The 23,661-nt window shown below is 36.8% G+C and overlaps 1 protein-coding gene across 2 annotated transcripts in view; it reads right to left on the bottom strand.

Moving 5' to 3' along the window:
- The window catches only part of LOC145671020 (diuretic hormone receptor-like), a 1,407,723-nt gene extending 1,384,876 nt beyond the window's left edge, over positions 1-22,847 (bottom strand). For both annotated transcript variants that reach the window (XM_081739675.1, XM_081739676.1), the window contains exon 1: positions 22,152-22,847. The gene's annotated coding sequence lies outside the window, so the exon portion shown is untranslated. The remainder of the gene's footprint in view (positions 1-22,151) is intronic.
- Positions 22,848-23,661: the final 814 nt, after the last annotated feature.

Below are 23,661 nucleotides of genomic sequence, written 5' to 3'. Positions count from 1 at the left end.
CCGCTTCCCCGATGTGGTTTTCCCGTGTGTTGTGTAGGCCGTCATCACCTTCGACACTGTCCCACGCGACACGCCTAACACAGTAGCCACTGCCGTCACACTCACTCCACATAACCGCGCACCAGCAATTTGCCCTCTTTGAAAATCTGAGAGGTCTCCCATTTTACACTACCTCCGTCTGCTGCAGCCACTGGACACTGCTGTTCCACTGCGCCTGACGTAGTATGGAGACCGACCTAACACACCACCACCAGCGGTCCGGCGCTGCGGGCGCCACAACACCACTACCAACCCATACATCTGACGTGTTGCCAACTACGGATGTTTCCATTTTTCTGATCACCATCTGTACATTAGGTTATTTTTCCACATAATCTGCATATCGGTTGAGACACTTGTCGCACAGTGGGATGCGTTTGAAGATCCCCTTCTGGTAAAAATCCTGCCTTTGCGTTTTCGAACACATTGTTTCGCCTTTTGGTCTGAAGCAAAGCACAGCCTAATAGGTGCTTCCGAACAAAATTCCCATTGCTATCATCAGACGCCTTAAAATGATCCTCCTGTTGTCCTGAGTCAGGGTCAGGTACTGTGCTGCGTCAGGTACTGTGCTCCTCGTCGGTGGCGTTTCCTCTACCAGCCGCCAACTTTCGACACCATTCTGCGACATGCTGACAAGACAGTACAATTTCTCCGTATAAACCTCTAACAGCTGCCAGTGATTGCAGCCACGGTTACACACAGTTCGCCCATAGAAATCGAATAACTGAGCAGACTTCTTCACGAGACCAGATTTTCAGACGAGTCACCATTTGTGTTTACCTACAACTAGCACCCTGGTGACGAGTGGCTCAAACTCTGCGCAGCTGCCAACTCCATGTATTACTACTACACACTCTTCATTCCTACGAAACTCCAGAAATATCGGTCTTGTAACCTCACTTTCTGATTCTACCTTGTATTATTATCGTTATTATTTCTGTCCTTTGGCAAACGAATCGGTTCGGCATTTGTTATAAATTTCCTGCAAGTTCCCAGGACAGAAAAGGCATTCAGCTCATGACAAAAATAAAAGCCATCCATCCATAACTCAATAAACCCATTTCAAATGTATAGTAGGAAGAATATGAATGGAAAGACATTTCATCATACACTCACCGACATCAGACATAACATGCAATATCATTGACTTATGTACAGTAGAATAGTATATTTGGATAAGTTGCTTTTAGGGGTCGTCCAAATATTACGTAACGCTATTTTCGACCAATTTTAACCCCCTCCCTTACCTTGTCACACTTTGTAACGCAAGTTGGAACCCTTCCCCTCTGTTAAGTGACAGTTTTTCATTTTTGTTTTTAACTAATTTTGCTTATTTTGCGGGTTATTACAACAAAAAATTTTTTTATTACAAAATGCTTATACTCTGAGTATATTTGTAGTGTTTTTCGCCAACAAATCAAAGTACTAGAAAATAGTAGTAATAGAAAATATTATTTTAACCACATAATGTTATTTAAATAACCAGTTCTAATTCTTCGAAATTGCATACTGTCGATTTTACGAAGGAGATCGCAACTATCCTTTTAGATCACCGATGATTAGAAACTAGAAAATGCTGCCGGAAAATGCAGATGAAACAGGATCTTAATAACTGACATCGACCTCATTTTCCGGGATCCAGGATGCTTCGTGTATTTGAAGTTAGTCCGTGTCGACGATGCAAAGAAATTCTTTTCCTCATCGATCACAGATTCGAAGTGGTTGTACACGAGAAGGAGCAGGGGCATCTTTGAGAACAAGCTTTCGAGCATCTTCTGCGGACTTTGGACTTCACTTTACCCAAAGACTTTATGGATGCTGTGCATGCTTACAAGTAGTTTACTTCGTACTGTATTGGTTCCTTCTACAGTCTTGTTGTTGTTGTACATTTATTCGTTTCGATGTACAGACCCTACACTTTCTCAACTTTACAGCCTCATATCTCCCATATTTGGCAACACTGATAACCTACCTTTTGCTCATTTTCTTTCACGTTTTATGCCAATTGATTCATAAAATGGTATACGTCCTATTTGAAAAACGATAAGTCTGTGTTGGGATGGCAACACTGCTTGTGTGACACTACTGCCATGTTCTTCTTGATTACATGTTTCCTTCCTGTAGGTATCAGGTTACCTGCATACATTTTTCATTTTCTGCCTTTTTCTGGCGTTTCTGGGGTATAACTCGGCACAACCTCACCCGGTCACTGCTTGGTATATGTATTATACGTTGCGGGTAAACAAGGCATTTTTGCACCCAACGACTATCACCACAAGGATTAGCGATCCACAATTAGTCAGGGAACCATTATTCATAAATATCTAGCTGTCACGGTTCCCATACCTCCCTTGTAAGTGTGGGTAACTGAACCTAACTTAAGCGAAGGCAGGTTCTAAACTACTTACCCTAACGGGACTAGATGGGACTACTAAGTCATTTAGACAGGAGTAGGATGGTCAGTAGTTTTTGGCTGTTGTTCAAAACTGGTTGGTACAAGCTGGAATAGAGGAACTGGTTGAGATCACAGGGAACAGAAACCACGTATACAGGGACTAGGAAATTGAGGCTTCTTTAGGCAGATAGTCGCTTGTACACACCAACTAATATTCTTCTGATATAAACCAACCTGACTTCCTACAGTCTCAAGTAGACAGAATATAGAGATTATACTTAGCCTCGAAGAGGAACACAAACGACTAGCAATGGACCAATTAGTGTAACAAATACAAATAGTAATAGACCAATTTGTGTAACAAATACGAATAGTAATAGACTAATTGGTGTAACAAACACAAATAATAATAGACTAATTGGTGTAACAAATACAAATAGTAATAGACCAATTTTTCTAACAAATACAAATAGTAATGGAACAATTAGTGTAACAAATACAAATAGGAATGAACCAATTTGTCTAATGGAAAAGTGGGAGAAGAAAACTCAAAGACATTCTATTGTCCATCAGAAACTCACGTAATGTACGATCGATCTAAGGACCCTTCCCACGAGAGCTGAATGCTTTATCGTTCAGCTCTCTTTTTCCATTTCTTATTTATTATCTCTGGTAATGTACAATGCCGAACAAAGAATTAAATACATGTTTTTTCACTATGTTAAATTTGTGGATCACACAGATCTATTAGTGAAGCAATATGCAAGTCTGTGCGAGATAAGCCGCTGTGTAGTGAAAGTGTCATGTAAGGAACAATTACTGGCTTTCATATAGCGGTAAAGAAATCCAAGTGTAAGCACAACATGTTACATGATCGATATGAGATATACTTCTAATTGGGACAAACCGAGTCCTGCTTATAGAACACTAAACCATCAAGATTACGTACACAAAGTACTGTATTATTCTCTATAAGCGTACTGAAAAAAAAGTTTTGAGGTATTTATTTCTTGAGTGGGCAGAAGTGCAGAAGTAAGATTATTCACTCAGTTAGTTTAATAGGAATTATTGTTAAACATTATGAGAATGCAATTCTTGTATGAGCGTACAACAGCGCAATAAAAGAAATAGTATGATTTTAAAATAACAATAATTATTGGTCGCTTGTAGAACATACTCATGTCACCCTTCGGTGCGAGCAGTCCCGGGTTCGATCTGCGGTGGGGACACTCGGTCGAAAAAGTGTACTAAGCTTTTTCACGCTAGCCATCCTGAATGAGGTCTCTTTTTTTTTTCATTCACACCAGGCAAATGCCGGGGTGGTATCCAAATTATAGGTTCCAGGTCGCTTCCTTCCTTTCCCAATTCTTTCTTTCTTCCTTTTCCCCGGATAATGTGCTCGTCGAGGGATGTCAACCCTCATACTTAATGGGCTAAATAGCAATCGATGCCGAAAGCCCAAAAATCTAAATCCTAAATCCTATAACATACTCATCTTACGCTAGCATATATTGTTACGTGAAATAATATTTGTTTTGTAGTTTGAATCACACGGTGTAAAAGCGATTAGAGTTTTCGATTTTGTATACATAAAAAATATCTCGAGTTTGTATTGAAAGCAAAGAATATTCTAGGTGCACTGGATGATTATTAAATTGCAACGAAATACCGTAAAATCACAATTAATTGCGGTCAACTATTTGCTTGTAGTAAATTAATTTAGAACTGGGTATTCCTTTCCAGCATTGAGGGTATATGAGACCTGGAACTAGAGCTTAACGTAGAACCCGAACCAGATGAACTCCTAGCGGGAATCGAACACTCATCTCCCGTTCCTGGAGCGTGTATTCTAACAAAATAGCCGTCAGCTGGGGCCATTGATATAGTCTTGTAATCCAGCTGTCCTGGAAGCGAGATAATGTGGTGAGGAACTGTCAATATTGTGAGGATAGATTTTATATTATGGACCATGTATCTACGTATCTACTATCTGGTTCAAGCCCCCGTTATGGTTCAGAGTTAAATTAACAGTAATTCCTGTTTTTCATTACCACGGGGAATATCACAGTAAAATATGTACCGTAATATCATTAATATACTTGCTAAATTACAATAAAGTGTAACAGAGGAATAAATAGGTATTGCTTATAAAACTGTCAACTGCAGAGTGGCTCAAAAATAGGTATACACTACCGTACTGCATTTTATATCATTTCTTATTGTTATCCATCAGGTAGACTTAGTTTCTTTATTATGCTTGGGGCCGCGGTGGCTCAGTGGTAGAGAGTTCACCTCTGGTGCTAGGGATCTCGGGTTCAAACCCTGCTCCCGCCAAGTGAACTTTGTGGTGGACAAACACGGTGTGCGTGGGGTTTTTCGGGGTTCTCCCGTTTCCTCCCACTTTCTTCACTCCACCATTTCATTCATTACTCATCATCACCGCCTCCTTTAGCCTAACCGGCATAACCGTGGGACGTAAAACTCAGAAATTTCATTTCGTTTTTTCATTTCATTTGAGTTTCTTCATTATTTGTTCTTAATGTGTTTTTACTTACATCTTAAGCTCGGAAGAACCGAAGCAAATAAGCCCATAAACTAGAATGTTATACTTGATCAATGCATGGGTGTATACCTACTTTTGGGCTATCCTGTATAGTAATAAAATATCGTTAAGAAAAAAGAAAAAAACAATCGGATTCTTTCCGTTATGCTTGATTATGTTTCATATCGATATAAAGACAGAATATCAGCCAGTTATTGGTTGTAACTTTTCTGGAAGCTCTATACATATTGGTCAAGGTTTCGTGCTTTTGCTCATTCGTAAATTCTGTGGCTTTAAGAACATTGCTACCGTGGCTTTTGCCCTAAAAGAACTTATCTTGTCCAAGGGCACAAAATTAATCACTTAAGAATGAGTAGTTACACTCTTGGATACATAATTACCGCATTTAAATCTTGCTTCGTTAATGATTACCCCAGAATTACAGTTTGAAATTAATTACAATAAGAAAGAAAGAAGGAGAGGGAAACAACAATTTATTGCACACCGGAACTTTGAAAATAGCAAAATTACACATTATAATTACGTCAATCTTCCTTACAGCACTTAAAAACAGGAACAGCAAATGTCGGAATAATTTATAGAAAAGTAAAAGAACACTTGGATCAGTTGTTTCAGAAATTCAACTTATCCATAACTATTTTCGTACATTGAAAAAAAAAAAGTTTAATATTCGTATTTTTCTCTTGGTTTCTGATATTTCAGTACCCATTAGGACACTTTCGATACACCTCTCAAGTAGTGTTCCTCTTGATATCGCTAGATTCACTCTAGCAAATGCTATTTAAATCATGCATACGAAAATCGATTTTTAAAAATAAGTCGAGTTTCTCAAACAACTGGTTCTAATTTCTAGAGTACATAATACAGGATACACCTGAAAGGTGTTAACTAATGCTTTGTTGTGATTGATGAACATTGGAAAATTATTAAACAAATCCTTATCTCTGAATGGTGGAAAATCTGTCCAGGGTATTTAACGGTGAACTTCAAGACTCTTTATTTATTTATTTATTTGATTTTATCCAGTTTTCCAAAACTAAATCCCGATAGTTATTTACTTTCCTAATATGAAACTGAGATACTTGTAATTAAAAATATACTTGGAATTAACTACCAAGCAACATGGCAGCACCAGATTTTTTTTTTTTTTTTGGCAAAATCAATAATTTTAATTACAGTTGTGCATTATTTACAATAATGCAATTTTACAAAATGTTTGTGTCAAATATGGTTTGAAATGTGCACAAACTGCACATGATTTAGAATTATGCAGAAAAAAAAAAGGATCAAAAGATTGCGATCTGGGCCAGTAATTAGTTTTTGGATCAGGGGACACAACATTTTTGAACGGTCCCTAAATCGAGTTTTCGTATTTTCTACGAAATAAGCACATCATACTGAGGAGTTAAGTGATAGTTTGGGTTTGGCTACACTATATGTAGTTCTCCAGATATAAGGCTTACAAGAAAATTTTTGATTGGAATATATTGGATTTTTTGATCCAAAAAAAAAAAAAAAAAAAATACAATAAAATAACTGCATAAGTGGAAGAACCGAAACATGAGCCGAAAGGTAAAAGTCAAATGTATTCATGCTTTACACACAATGTATTTTCTTTAAATGGCGACCTCTTCTTTAATATTTGGAAACAAGTTGCAAATTAAAAGTTACGTTTTGATTATGAACAAAATCTGTAAGAACGCCATACAAACCAAGCAACAAGGGATAAACTACAACAGATGTTGCTTTTCTCTTATTTCAAATATATTATCTAAAATATAATATATATTCACGTCCTTTTTTTGTTGAATATCGTGTGTCGTTTCGTTTCAATTGAAGATGAAGGAAAATTAATTTCATAAAATATTTCGAGACTTTTTTTTTAAATATTATTGTTGTTTTTGTTCGTGATTCAAATAGAGCCAGAGAGTTCTTCAACCTTAGACTGGATTCATGACTTTCGGGGAATATCTACGGGTAGAAAATCAGTATGAGAAAAGCCACGACGGGCTAAAGCTACTCAACGCTTCCCAAAACACATAGTAAGATTTAAAAAGGGATTGAAAATGTTGAAGAGGAAAAAGTATTAAGCTCCAAAATAGATTTAAAAGAAGAAAGAGATGATCTATTAAGATTTTAAAAGGATGAAAATAAAAAAGAGAGACTTTAGTAAACTTTAAAAGGGATAAAACGGACGGAGATAGAATTTTGTTAGATTAGAAAAACAATGAAAAGGGACAAAGAGAGGACATTTTAAGCTTTGAAAGGGACGGAAGAAGGAGAAAGATAGAGCCTGGTGATCTTTAAAATAATCGAAAAGGGGAAAAAAGAGAGAACCTTGTAAAATTTAAAATTGATGAAAAAGGGGCATAAAGAGAATCTTTTTGCTTTAAAATGGATGATAACTAGAGAAAGGGAAATAGACGGTCAAGAAGAAATTTTTAAATGGAAATGTAAAGCGTTTCTTAAAATAAGTGCAAAATAAACTACACTAATTTTTTTAAAGACAAATTGAACAAATTCTGTTCTCAAATCCTGACAATTTAAGCATATACTAAATTATGACTGCTTGCTTCTGCAATTCATAAGTTTCAGATGAGTAACAATTATAATATTAAAAATCTGAAAATTCAGTGAGAAAGAAAAGATGGACCTGGTAAAATAAGAATTTAGGAGAAAAAAAGAAACTTTATTTTGTGAGACGTCAATTAAAGAGATTTTCTTTTTTAAGATACAGATATATTAAAAGTTTTATGTGCAGCAGAATCGTGGATAGTATAAAAAAGCTGAAAATAAAATAATAACTGGAAAAAGGTGAAATGTATATGTGGAGAAGAAAGAGGAAAATTAGCTAAGATAGACGAAAAATTAATGAAATGGTGTTGGAAAACGCTAGCTGAAACTTTATTTGAACTTCTACAAATTAACCCGTGTCCATTCCTAATTCCGCTTGACTGAAGAGTGGAACTGATTTCACCCTACAAAGGCTTACAGCGATCTTAAAAATCAAAGAATCGATTTCCGCTAAATACGGTACCTGTATAACAGATAATTCCCCATTACTGAGCTCCTTCCTAAGCGATTAGTGTACGCGCCCTTAGCGTGGGAGACTCAGGTTCGATTCCGGAGAGAGCTCATGTGGTTCGGATTCCATGTTAATCAGTAGGTAAGTCCACTTCTCATATAGCCTCGCTGCTGAACGGGATGTTAAACTCAAAATCAACTCAATTCCGCTTTACTGAAGAGTAGAACTGGATTCTCTCAACTAAAGCTTAAAGTGATACTAAGAATCAAGGAATCTATTTTCGTTCAACTTCCATATATTACATAATCCCACTTCTGCAAAAAAAAAAAAAAAAAAAAAAAAAAAAAAAAAGTTTCATAAGTCAAAGATTTACATCAGTCTTGAAAATTGAAAGGTGAACCATGTCCACTCAACTCCTATATATTAGGTAATCCCACTACACTAAAGAGTAGAAATGGTTTTATACAACAAATGCTTACATTCATCTTGAAAATCAAAGAACGTCCATTTCTATTCAGCCCCTGTGTATTAGATAATCCTGCTTGACTGAAAAATAGAGATGCAAGGGTTCGAAGAAACAAACGGCTTTTTTAAAAAGGTATTCTCATGGCTTTTTCGTCTCAGAAATTTCGGACTTTCTTTTGAACATTTCTACTTTAATGAAGAAATAAGAGTACGTTCCACCTCGTTTTTCTGTTGTAACACGGAAAAGCTTTTAATTACTGCATTCTAAAGAAAGAAATACATAACTATGAAGTTCAGTAATCAAGGATATTTGATCGTTGGATACGAAAGAAAAAAATGACAAATTGGTGGACACAAAGGGTTTGCTAGTCCGAACGAATTATTTGCATAGCTATTAGAAAATTGTTCTAAGATAGAAATTCTTTGCTGAAAATTTATTACGGTTAGCAGTAACTGTTGTACTCTTAGTAATAGTTAGGACTCGGCGGAACAAAATTGCCATTTACAATTGATCCGTAAACTAAAACTCCAACTTTCTGGAGTTTTTTTGTGTTGGGAGAATACGCGGAGAAAATGTATGTTTATTTAAGTAGCGTTTATTGAAGCGGTTAAAAACCGAACATTAAAAGGTTAAAAGCGCTATATCAAGATTCCCTACTTCAAATATACACCTATGTATTATCATACTTCAAATATACACCTACGTATTATCATACTTCAAATATACACCTATCTATTATCATACTTCAAATATACACCTACGTATTATCATACTTCAAATATACACCTATGTATTATCGTATTTCAAATATACACCTATGTATTACACTGGTCTACATATGAAAACTTTTTTTCTGCTGACTGAGTTATTGAATTGTTTTTTTTTTTAAAAATCGAGTTCGCTGATTCCAGTGGTGTAGTTAGTTTTTGTCTATCACGTCAGAATTTTACACAATCTGATCATACTTACACTGACAGAATTTCTTATTTGTTCCATATATCTTAGTAAGAAACTTACATTAAATATTGTACTATTGCTTTAATATTAAATATAAATACGGAACAAGTTACGATAAAGTTACTGATACCCATCTACACATATCATACTATATATATATACGATTTGATGTTTATGATTCCAGAATATTACGTATGGAGTAGTTTTACGAACCTATTTGTCATAATGAATTTAGACTTGATAGGAAGTGAAGCAAATCCAATACATTTTTAAATTTCATTTACGACCTCAAGCTGATAAATGCACACAACCAAATAACACAGCGTGCTTACCTATTTAGGCAAAAATCTTCGTTTCTTTGATTTTCTGGAGTAAGTGGAGTCCGGAACGTCACGCTGCAAGCACCAGCGATAGTCCGCCATCATGTTTTCGTCGCACCTTCCCTGGTACCGGTTCTTCATGGTTTTGATATCCTGGTGAAATCGTTCACCCTGTTCTTCGCTAAGGGCACCAAGATTGGAAGGAAAATAGTCTAGATGGCTGTGTAGGAAGTGAAGCTTCATACTCATATGTACTCCTAACTTCTGAAATGTGGCCAACAAATTGTCAACAAGTTCCTCGTAGTCGTCCGCTTTAAAATTTCCAAGAAAGTTTGTAACAACGCCACAAAAAGCATCCCATGCATCTCTTTCCGTGGGGTTCATGGTTTGCAAGAACTCTTTATGTTTCATTAGCAACCTTATCTGGGGGCCGTCAAAAATACCAGCTTTCATTTTCTCCTGTGTCAATGCAGGAAATTTCGAGCAAATGTATTTGAAGCAAGCACCATTCTGATTCGAAGATTTTACATACTGTTTTATTAATCCCAGCTTTATGTGTAGTGGAGGGAGTAACACTTTCTTAGGGTCAACAAGCGGTTCATTCTGGATGATTTTCACTCCCACTTCAAAATCTACTCTGGCAGGCCACAATCTTCGTACCGAGTGTTCATTCCTTGCACGGCTGTCCCATAAACAAATAAAGCAAAGATGACCAACAGGAATGGATGCCAACTTATTGCTATTACGCAGCAATACACACTTTAAACTCCTCTTCGAAGAGTTAATAAAGAGCCTCCATTCATTCGCATCATAATCTCATTCCACAGCTTCAATTAGTCTTTTTATATCTGAACAATACACAAGTTCTTCATATTTTTGAAAATATTGTAATAGATGCTTCTCTTTGTCCCGATATACGATAGTTTTCCTGGTGCATCATATTCCTTTCTTTCAGTCTTGAACACAGGAATTTTGCTGATGCTTTTCGTAGAGCAAGGTTGCGAATTAAATCATTTAATTCTGATTGAGTGAAGGGTTTGCATGAATTGCATTCATCTGACACCACAAAATCCTCGTCACTACGTTCTGTATTGTGTTGACAGGGCAATCGTCATCATCACTGGAACTTGCAAACGTGCTGCATGTAGGGATGGGAATTTCATTACTGTGAGGAACAGGTCTTCTAGCAGAGTAAAGATCAGGATACTGAATAGTATGTTTAGATTTCCTGCTCATACCAGATACATTTACTATAAAGAAATAGCAGTCATTTACATGATTTTGCTGCTCTCGCCGCACCATTGGGATTCCAAAACTAAGGCTTGTTCTTCGACCCTTGCTCCATTGTCTTAGATTTTCTACACAAGTCCTGCATACTTTATGTAGTGCCCATGGTTTATCTTGGTCGCCCAATTGAATTCCGAAATATGCATGATACACTTTTCGTATAAATTCCGAAATATTTGTTCGTTGTTTCGGGGTTGTGAAAGAACCACAAATATAGCAAAATATATCCGGATCGTTCTTACACTTTCTACGAATAGATGTAATGTTATTTAAACTCGGTACAGCTGCCAACTTGATCAGAATGTGTGTAGTCTACACTACAATAGCTGTAATCCTGTAGATATCACTACACCAATACAGCGCACCAATACTAGAAATAACCAGATCAGTAAATGTTTGCAAAATTTCTACAAAATTCTAGCACACCTTTCGCAATCTATTAACTCGCCATGTTTTCCATAAGCAAAGAGTGCCGCGTAATTCGTCACCCTGCATAAAAATTCAGCAGCACCCTGCGAATGCTTCTTTATTTCAACCCTTTACATACGTAATATCCTCTTCAATTTTAATTCAACATGATATTAACTCGTAAAAATAAAATTAAACGTAACAGTGAATGTGCTGCCATGTTGTGACATCTTGTAGAACTACGTTACGATTAATGGTTCTAAAGCATACATGAAATATTAGATAAAATTTCATTTTGTGAAAATACCTGACGTGATAGAGAAAAACGGATTTCATTTTTGGATTTAGCACACTCGAATTATTAAAGAACAGCTTATAGCCTCCAGTCAGCAAAATTGATGTAGACCAGTGTTATCATACTTCAAATATACACCTACGTATTATCATACTTCAAACTTCAAATATACGCCTATGTATTATCATACTTCAAATATACAACTATGTATTATCATACTTCAAATATACATATCTTGCGACCGCCGTAGAAGGAAAGTTGGAAGGAAAGAAAGGAATAGGAAGAAGAACGCAACTGAGATAACTTAAAAAAAAAACATTACATAATTTGGTAGAAGGAAACATTAGAAGCTAAAATAGGAAGCTGAATATCAAGAAACATGGAACAAACATTTGAGGCCTAAACCTAATTTAAAAAAGAAAACCTTATTATTCGCAGGAGCTGCCAAAAAAGCGAAGTACTTAATAATAAATAAATAATGAATTTTTACTTCTTTTAAATATCATATCCAAAATCGCCGATTACAGGTTTAATTCGGAAACTGAATTTATAGTGGGTTCTAATTGAATATCTGAAGCTCACAATAAAGTGCTCCCCGAATGAAGAATGACATGTAAGCGAAATTCTATGTCAAAATAATATGGGTTTCCATCCTGTTTCTTGGTTTATAATACTTTTTCTTGTCTCCCAGTTTGAATTTAGACAACACACATCACAAAATATAACACTCCTTTATGGAAAAGTACCATGTTCAATGTAAATCGCCATGGCAATAGTGTGGTCAATCGTGTCTCCCTCTTTTTGGCAAATTCTCAGGGCACGAGGCATCCACAGAGGTATATCGGCGACGCAGGAGCAGTGTGAACTTCACGCAACGTATGGATGTTACGAAGTAAGTAATCTAGTTTTCTCTCCAACATGTGCAGGCACAGAACACCAGAAAGTAAGAATCCATCAATCAAGGAGATATTCAAGGACAAAACGGCTTAAGTTTACAGGTGCCCTTAGGTTTTAACCCCTCCCCCCCCAAAGCAGTTAAAACATTAAAAATTATTAAGTTAGGCTAGATTAGTTTAGGTTCGGTTACTCGGTAAGACTATATCCGGTTCTCATAGAAGCTTCAATTATCTCTTAAATTCAATAATCCGTGATTCTCAAAAAAATTAATAAATTTTCTTCATTATTCTTATATGATTCTGTAAAACAATGCAGAAATATCACATTCAAGGCACTAATTCGCCATCCTATCCTCCTCCTACCACGCTCCTGAATCATTGAAACCGTCCACGTCTTGCAAATAGTACCCGCTTCTACATATCATTTCTCGCATTAAACATAACTTTACTGAAACTTACACAACTAAATATCACGTAATAACTTCAAATCATCATTTCTTACCTCATTTCTCCTGTAAATTTTCCTAATTTGTATTTAAAAAACAAACAAACAAACGGAGGTGCATCTCTAAAGTTAACCCGACAAAACATCCGAAACTTACATTTGTCCAAAATAACACCCACCGAAACGGAATGCACATCAGCATCAGCGTATAAGGAAAACAAGTGTCGTGTCTTCTAAAACTCTCTTACAGGATGGCTTTCACTACTTCAACGACTGATTCTACAACAGGATGCAAATAGCAGGCTACCTGAGAGGAACAACAACTTCTGCATACGTTTTCCATATATAAATATCTAAAAACGAAGGTAACAGAGACATCACAAAACACTATCCGCCTCTATAAAGCTAGCAATAATAAATTCGATGAACACAGAAAACATCATCATTACTAATTCTCAACTGAAATCAGCACTATCATCATATCAAGGGGAGAATACAACAGGTCATTTATTTATTAATATAGCTTGCTGACGTCACTCAGTTTTATACTTAAGATTATATGGTATCAAGACAAAATCTCAAGAGAAAAACACCAAGCAATAACAAAATGCAATACACTCTTTTCCATCCATTTCAACGTTTATTTTTCATATTAAAGGTACCTGTACATCGAAGAGTCGAATCTAGGACCCGAGACCCAAGCTCTAGTACGACATAATGCTTTCTCCGTACATGTTTCTCTAAATTAAATACTAATTTGAAATTATTGGAGTTACATGAAAACAGCTGATCTAAATTCCTCACTAAATATACAGTATATATATTTGGTTTTTATATCAAAACATCGTCTATGCTTTCAAAAATGTTGTCGTGGTTAGTTTTATTAGACATCACCTAAATTGTAGAAAATCAAACCACCTGTAACAGAGAACAGAATGGTCTGCTACAAAGATGTCTAACTTTCCAAAAACATGATAAAAGGATTAAGCAACCAACAGGACCGTTGTGATATATGGGTTGCATAACTTCAATTTGTTGGCTACCAATGAAATGCCAGTTTGAAAACCAATAAAGACAGCCAACTCCAAACGGAACATAGAACTCATAGATAATAAATATTCAAAGGTACTATTTTAATTGTAGGATCCACTACAGGAACACTAAGGTGATCTTTCAATAAGAAAATCATAAAAAAGCTTAAAAGAAGATAAAAATTTCTTTTTTTCTTTTTCGAAAAGGCAGGCGGTATTCAAAAACAGCCAGTGTTTTGCATTACTATTGAAGAGTAAATAGGCTTCATAGAACAAAGACTTACATCAATCTTGGAAAACCAAAAGGTGTCAATTTCCGCTGAATCCCTATATATTAGATACTCCCACTTTACAAAAAAGTAAAGTTGGTTTCATCCAACAAGGACTTTCAAGATCTTGAAAATCCAGGACTGACCATTTTCCCTCAACCCCTGTATATTAGACAGTCCCGTTTGACTGAAGAGTAGAACAGGTTTCATACAACAAAGGCTTACATCAGTCTTGAAAATCAAAGAACCCTCATTTCCGCTGAATCCCTGTGTATTAAGTAATCCCATTTCAATGAAGAGTAAAACGGATACAATGCGATATTGATTTACAGGGATCTTGAAAATGGAATAACGGCCGTTACCGCCGAACCTTTGTATATTAGATTCTAATAGAATATCCCGAGAACGAAATGTAAGGGAAATTCTACACCAAAACAATATGAGTTTGTATCTGTTTCTTGGTTAATATATAACAGTTTTTTCTTATCTACCAGTTTTAACTTAGAGAAAATGTTATTTAATTTTAGTGTCCCTTTCAGCAGCGAAGATATACGAGACGTGCACCTACAGTTTAACGTGGGATTTTAACCTCATGATCTCCCGCTTGGAATCGAACCCGGGTCTACCGGGCGAAAGACGCACACGCTAAGCGCTTAGTCACTAGGGAGCTCGAACCTAGACCACACACATGATAAGATGTGTGTGTTTTTATATTAGAAAATTCTGCTTTGCTGAAGAGTAGAACTGGTTATGCTTGAGAGACTCAATCCCACTTCGCTCTTGTGCATGGGGTCCCTGGTTCGATCCCAGCTCGTGACAAGTGAACTTTGTGATGGACAAACACTGTGTGCGTGGGTTTCCTCAGGGTTCTCCCATTTTCTCCCACTTTCTTCATTCCAGCATTTCACTCACTTCTCATCATCACCGTCTTCTTTAGCCTAACCAGCATAATCGTAGGACTTAAAACTCCAAGATTTCATTTCATTTCATTATATTTCAATCCCACTTCGCTTAATCTCATTTCACTTAACAGCTTATCAGTCACCGATTTCACCAGGATAAAAAATTCCCCCATTTTATTTGAGATAGAAAGTCGCATTTTGCCTAATCTCACCTAGCCTAAAATGGTAACGAGAAAATTTGTGTACTAGTTTTATTAATAGTGGACACTACGCAATTCTGAGGTCTTAAAAATATTTGAAACCAATCTACACTATTTAATTAACCTCTATTAGAAATCGAACTTGAAAATCAAATAATGTAATTTGAATATTTGCAGCTTTTGTTAGCAAAACTATGAATATGAAAGGGCAATTTCAAAAATATAAATAAAATTCCTCATGATCACGTGAAAAACCACATGAACTGCTGCCAGGAATCGAACCCAAATCTGCTTCGTCGAAGGCGAGTGCTCTAACCATATAGCCGATAGGAAACTGAAAGAATTTCGAAATTTAGGGGAACTCATTCCCTTATACCTGTATATCCTTTAAGGATTTTAAAAGCAGCCAACGAGCTTCTAACAGTATATAAGTTGGTATTATATGGTTGAAATCTTGCGCGAAATCCGGAATCAGTTCCTAGTGGGGTTCATTTCAAGAGCGACCATGTTGTGGTTTCCAGGGGGGCCAGTATAAGCGACATTTCAAATATAGTTTCAAATTTTGCGGTAACTATTCTAAAAATTCCATTGGGTTTTCGATCTTTCGAAGTACAATTTCCTCTATGGGAAGCAATTGCCCCACCTTCTCCCCCCTGATAGGCGCCCTTGGTTCATTTAGTTCAGATTCCACGTTAAACTGTAGGCCCATGTCTCATATAGTCTCGCTGCTAGAAGGGACGCTAAAATCTAATCAACCAGACCAAATAAAGGTCCTTATTAACATGCCCACCGTAATTAGTCCATGCCACTGTTATTAATCTTAAACTGTGATTTGATCTATTTTTTGTTTTGGCTATATTAAAATGTTGCTTGGTTTATGTAGGTTATGAATATAATACAATAATTGAACTTTTTAATTAATGATAGCACGGATGCTCTGATCCAGGCGCAGTTAGAGAGTGCCACCGGGTCTGGACCCCACCAAAAATGTTCCTAACTCAACATAAATTTGTACACTTTCTTAATAAAACTATAGCCTAATTTTTAACAGGGAAATAATTGATGTAGCATGAAAATTTGATCTTACATTGCATTTGTACCCTTTCTCTTATACAAAACAATCTAGGTTTATCATTTTTTCCTGAAAATATAGATAAAATATTTTACAATTACTTATTGTCTTTTTGAGTACAGAATAATCTGTGCAATACCATATAGACATAGTGGCTTGTAATATAGGACCCCGCCCCCTACTCCAAAGCTTTGAACCCTCCGAACAAAAATTTCTGGGTGCACTGTTAAAAATACTTTCATAAATCAGAGAAACCGTTTCTTATTTGTGCACCGAGAAATATTTTCTTAGAAACAAGAGTTCGAAATTCTCATTAATGAGAGATGAAGAAAAGTAGATGAAGTTGTGCAAAGCGAAACGAGAAAATACTTGTTATGGATGGGAATTGCGAAATCTCATTTCTAAGAAAATATTGTCTCGGTGCACAGATAAGAAACAAGTTCTCAAATTGAAGAAATTATTTTTAACAGTGTGCACGCCTGGTATACAACATAAACACACTGAAGCATAGTTTTCATTTCGTAGCAATATAACAATAAGTGTATGTTTAATTAATTATTTTACTGAAGATTCCCATGATCATGTTGATCCTGAAACTACCATAAGAAACTGCCATAAGTAGAAATATGAACCAATTTTGTTTGTTTATTCTTATTGAGTATATGCAATGCGTTAAAGGGAGTAATGCAGGGCCGTAACTTGTGGGGAGGCAGAGGTAACTTCTCCCCAGGGAAGCTCCCCGCCGTTCGACGGGTCCCACTTTAAGACAAAATTTTCTTACTTCTTGTACGACACGAACTTGAAATTATAAATGAAGCGTCAAACAGGTTCACTACATTACATAAAGAAAACAGCACACAAAAGATAATTAAAACAAAAATAAGTTGTGGACCCATTTCAGTAAAAAAAAAAAAAGTCTACTATTAGGGGCCCTAGAAATAATATTTATTCGTCGTATGTTTTTAAGATTTGTCAATATTGTCCCCTTAATTAATTTGTCATGTATGGAACGGGCCCAAGGACGTGCGGGAGGGCCCACAGGGTTTGGGGTCTTACATAGAGTAAGAAAAAGACGGAAAGGAGGGGCATATTTTCGAATTTTGCGGGAGAGCCCAAAACAACTTTTTCTAGGGGGCCCAAATATTAATGTTTGCCCCCCCCCTCTCAAAAACTCTACTGCTGTGGAGTAATACAATAGAAATAATCAAGATTATGCAGTATTCCTTCATTAAAATTAGGGAGGTACAATGTTAGGTTTAGCTGCGTGAAATCTTCATGAATTCTGCGTAGTAATAAGAATTTCAAAGTGAAAGTACCATTGACAGTTAGTGATTCCAACGAAGTGAGAAATTTCTTGTTCCATTTCCAAAGCGAGTCAAGAATCGAGGCAAGAACTACATTTTTTTCAATTCGAGACGAGACAAGAAGCAATTAGAGACAAGAACGAAGAGGAAACGAAAAATGCCTTGAGAAATGTCTAGGCAACACTAGTTCACTCAAGTTTTAAATTTCAAACACTCTTTTAGTGTTAGTGATTTATATGTAAAAGCTATAGAATGAAAAAGTGATTATACGAATACAATAAAGAGCATTTATTAACATGTAAAGATAAGCAAGAGATTACGCAATATACTCTAATCAGGGGCACGTGAAGAAAATTTTCTATGTGGGCATCTCTATAGTTGCTACATTACGCCTGGTTTTTCTGATATTTAATATACGTGATCAGGGGCGGATCCACGACCGACTTCTGAGGGAAGGGCGATGGGTTGTCATACTGCTACTTAGAACTACTTTTAACAGTTTCAAACTCTGGGAGGGTTTTATTTATATATATAAAATAAAAAAAAGTTTCCTCTTCTGGGGGGGGGGGCAATCGCCCCGATCGCCCCCCCTGGATCCGCCACTGTACGTGATTTGCTATATTACATAAATATTTTCGTGAGTCGTTCAGGGCATGCCCCCTTTCAGACCCCCATGATTCTAATTATAAATATGATTTAAATATTGTTATATCACACCCTTTCTAGTTCGGTTGTGGTGTTAAAGAATTCTGATGACTTTCAGATAAAGTTAAAAAAAATCAGAGCAGAATTTTTTTACTTAAATTTACGAAACGAGGCGAGAATTTTTTTTCAAAAATGAAATGAAATGAAATCTTTGAGTTTTACGTCCCACGGTTATGCCTGTTAGGCTAAAGTGATGATGAGTAATGAATGAAATGGTGGAATGAAGAAAGTGGAAGGAAACGAAAGAACCCCGAGAAAACCCACGCACACGGTGTTTGTCCAAAACAAAGTCCACTTGGCGGGGGCTGGGATCGAACCCGGGACCCCAAACACTAGTGGTGAACGCGAAATTTTTTCAAGAATCGAAAAAAAGGCGAGAAAACTTTTATTTCTTATCTCGTATTGCGCCTTTGGCGCGGGAGACCCGGGTTCGGTTCCCGACGGGAGCTCATGTGGTTCGGATTAGACGTTAATCAGTAGGTCCACGTCTCATATAGCCTCGCTGCTGAAAAGGGATGTTAAACTCAAACTCAATTCAATTCTTATCTCGTATTGTATCGTGGGTAATACTATCAAAAGTAGCATATCGTTATTATTACGAGGATACGTACATAAGGGGTACATGGTGGCTAAGTGGAGCTGGTGGCAATAGCAAAGAGGCCTCGAGTGTTAGTTCGGATTTGGATCACAAGACGCAATCTATCATCGGTTCGAGACCCACTGAAAAGCATGGGCGTTCTAAAATGTTCTTCGTGTACCTGTCGGAATAGCATTAGAGTTCGGATTAGAAAATACATTTCTGGGCTTTCGCCATCTACGGCTATGTTAGACCGTCACGTATGAGGAATGAGACGTCCCTCGGTGATCACACTACTCGGAGAGGGGGGAAGGAAGAAAGGAATGGGGAAAGAAGCAAGTGGCCTGGGACCATAGTACCATCATGGTATTTTCCTGGTATGAATGAAGAAAACGTAGAAAAATTTCATGCAGGACGACTGGCCTAAAATGATTTTACAATTTTCGACCGGGTATCCCCACCGGAAATCGAATCTGGTACCCCTCAGGTGTTACATTAAGTAGAATAAAACTTAATATAAAGGCTTTGCAGAGGAAAGATTGGTTGGTTGAATTTTACGTATTTCTTTCCAGCACCAATGCTATATGAGACGTGGACCTGTAGTTTTAAAGTGGACTGTGAATCACTGTAAAGGGTTCCAATTTCAAAGCTCCCTCACCGAAAATCATATTCCAGGAACACTGATTAGAACACTCTCTTCTGGCGTGAGAAACCCATGGTTCCATTTATACGCCATATGAGTTTGTGACAGACATTGGGACAAATCTGTCTTCAACATTGGGGGGACGGGTAACACCGTTCCCATATTTCTTAAGCGATGTTCAAAATATTTATAAAGTTGAAAGGCAATGCTGGGAAGGATCAGGGGTACAGAGTTGTCTTCAACATTGGGAGGCGAGCAGATTTGAGATTTATTCTGGAGGAAGATAAGACTCATATTACGTAGTTCAATCTGTTGTATATTATAAAGCAATGGACATCAATTTCATCTCACTTTACTGTGTGGTAGTCAGCCACAAATCATCACATTTCTCCCCCAAAAAACACATTTCAAATCAAATTATTGAGGGGGCAGTGCACTCAGTTCCAAGATTTGGGACCATGTCCCCCTCATCTCCCCAAGATTTGCGCCGGTGGTGGCAAACAACAGCATGAACGTCGGTTTTCTCGAGATTTTTTCCTTTCCTCTCACATCTCATTATACTAACTTTTTTTTTTTTTTAAATAATTATCATCTTTCATTAAGCCTAAAATGCATAAACTTCGGCTTAAAAATAAATGATTTAGTTTAACGTTTTTTATTACTAGAACTGATAATACACCCTCATGTCCCTGAGATTATATATTTGTATATTGCTCAATGATATTATGTTACAAAAATTCGGAAAAGGTTTGAAAAATAGAGGAGATTATTAATTTTTTTCTAAATATTCGCATTCATTGTTCAACAAAATTGAATAAGGTAAATGAAAATTGCGTGTCGGATCTTCCTAACCCTCCCTGGAAAGCATACACTGGACTTGACTTTTAATAAGCCAATCAGAGGAGACTGTCATCAAGGTGTGGTGGACTTCTGAGATACTGTAGGCTGAATTACCAAAAGATATGTCAGCATTCACGTCCGAGTCCCCCCTTTTTCTAAGTATCATCTTTCATTTGGTCATCATTCACTGAAAAATTGAAGTTTTTCAGTTTTACGTCCCACTTTTATACCGGCTAGGTTCAATGCCGGATTTACGTATAAGCTAAACAAGCTTAGGGAACCACTCGCTTGAGAGCCCAAAATATTTAAAGAAAAGAACTGATCATAATGTAATTTCCAAATAACAAGAAAAATCAAACAAGGTTGTTTTGTATTGTTATGTACTAGGCTTTTATGAAGTAAGTAATATTGTTCTATTTCTCAGCCCCACTTGTAATGAGCCCCTTGTTATCCAGCCCCGCTTATAATGGATCCCTTGCTTGTAATAGGTCCTCGTTTCCGTTTAGATATCTATTATGTTTGTAAATTATCATACAGCATATATTCAAACCTAAAAAAGAAGCAACATTTTGTCGTTGAAAAAGAAAACTTGACGTACAAAGGGCCCCATCAAACCTAAATCCGACACCGCCTAGGCTAAAAGGAGACGGTGATAATAAGAAATGAATGAAATGATGGAATGAAGAAAGTGGGAGGAAGCGAAAGATCCCCGAGAAAACCCAAGCATACGGTGTTTGAAATGAAATGAAATCTTTCAGTTTTACGTCCCACGGTTATGCCGGCTAGGCTAAAGGAGACGGTGATTATGAGAAATGCATGAAATGGTGGAATGAAGAAAGTGGGAGGAAACGGGAGACCCCGAGAAAACCCACCAGCACGGTGTTTGAACACCACGAAGTCCACACGGCGCGAGCTGGGATCGAACCAGGAAACCCAAGCACCGGAAGTGAATGCTCTACCACTGAGCCACCGCGCTCCCTGCACACGGTGTTTGTTCACTACAAAGATTGAACCAAGAACACCACGCACCATAGACGAACGCTCTACCACCGCGGTATTTCATTCATTGAAGAGTTTGCGGTGGTTCTGTGATAGAGTGCTCATTTCTGGTTGGGTTTCATCTCTTACCACACTAAGTGCGCTTTGAGGTGGGCAATCACCGTATACGTAGGTTTTCTCATGGTTTCTTCCATTTCCTCCGTCTTTCCTTGTTTCATAATTTCTTTCATCATCATGTCTCCCTTAGCCTTGGAACATAACCATAACACGTTAAGAAAAAAATCATATCATCTACCAAAATCGGAGGTATTAAACTCAAAATGAAACTAATTAGACAACCAGAAAAATCAATCCGTTCTGTTTACTCAGATTCGATTGAAAAATAAAATAAAATAAAATAAAAGAAGCAACCATAACAATAAACTATGTAAAGAAAAAAATAAAATAAAGACTACAGACAATTTAAAAGAAAACTTATTTAATTTGATATTTACGTAATAAAACTTAACTTACCTGATTTCCTTTACTTCTTGAATCTTGGTAATATGACTTGAACTTACTGAAGCTTATCAGAATTTGTTGTTCAAAATTCTTATGCTAATTCTTAGTAATAACACTTATGTTGCACAAAAATTCACAGTGATTTTATTTATATGAACACACACACAGATGTCACACTATGCCAAATGAATATATAAGCAATTATTCGTAAAGTAAGGTGAATATGGTAAATTTAGTACTACACCAAATTAGTAACGATTGAAAATACACAGAAAAAAAAAGAAAAAACACCAGAAAAAAATAATAGCTTTTTAGCGTTAATCTTTTAATACATTTTGGTTTAATATGTTTATTCTTTGTTTATTTATTTTTATGAAAACACTTATTTACTCTCAAGTTTTGAAAATTTTGTACTGTAACTACATTTCGGGGGTAGAACTCTGGACTGTTTCGTTTAAAAAATCGTATCGCTCTGATTTTCTCTTCGTTTTTTTCCCCGCGCGCGATTTACGCGATGAAAATCAAACCGTGACTAATGTTAGGTTGAGATTTTCGCCCCATCACCACAACCAACTTCGCACGGACCGACTACTGAAGAAGAATTCTTGTCCAGCGCCACACCGACCGGCAGCGCACTCTATGAAACGCGACGAGAAGCAACAACTTCGCCTGGCACAACGCAAATGCACATGGTCCTTAACAGCGTAACCTAGCGTTTGGCCAATAGTGAGCCATTCCAATGCGCTCCTACAGGTAGCAGAGAGAGCGACATGCCGCGACGAATCGAAGCACTAAAACCCCCCGTAAAAAGAAGCGACGACGTCGAACACGCATGATTTCTGTTCATTGGGGTGGACCAAACCACGCAACACATACAGCACAGAAAAGTTACACAAATTACTCTCGAAAACAACTGAAACGAGATGATAAGAAAAAGAAAGAGAGAGAAATAGTGAACAAATTAGGATGTTTTAATTTGAGTCTTCTAAGGGAGGAACTAATATATCTAAATGAGAAAAGTAAATGGCTTGCAAGGGTAAGAAATTGCTTCCCTCTGGGACACTAGGAAGTCTTATTGAAGCTTAACGAACTAAGCAGTGAGTAAGCCAGGGCTAATTAGTTCGCTTCGCGCGATACATTTTACGCTACAATTTCTCCAAGTCAGATAGAAAGAAATACAGAAAAAAAAGTTAAAAGAGTACCTTGATATTTCTTTGATTACTTACAGAAAGTAAAAATAATTATTAAAAAACAAAACTTAATAACTTGCAATAGCGCACTGACATTTTATGTCTTCCAAGTTGATTCAACATAATTAGGGGATGAAGTCCATTGCTGGCATGGTTTCTTGACCATCTTTGGATGGTACAGTTTTGGTTCCAACGTCTTGCCCTAGTGCCCCAGGCACTTGTGTTCGTTATTCTGCAAAAATAATACCGCATATACTTGAATCACCCCCCCCCCCATTTCTAAATTACAAAAAATTGTGCTAATTTCTTGTATTCAATTCTAAGACGCATCC

This window comes from Thermobia domestica, chromosome 15 (genome assembly GCF_964235325.1).
Source record: "Thermobia domestica chromosome 15, izTheDome1.hap1.1, whole genome shotgun sequence".
In the NCBI taxonomy this organism is placed as follows: domain Eukaryota; kingdom Metazoa; phylum Arthropoda; class Insecta; order Zygentoma; family Lepismatidae; genus Thermobia; species Thermobia domestica.
The sequence above is the reverse complement of the archived record's forward strand: the minus strand, read 5'-3'. Positions and strand labels throughout refer to the sequence as shown.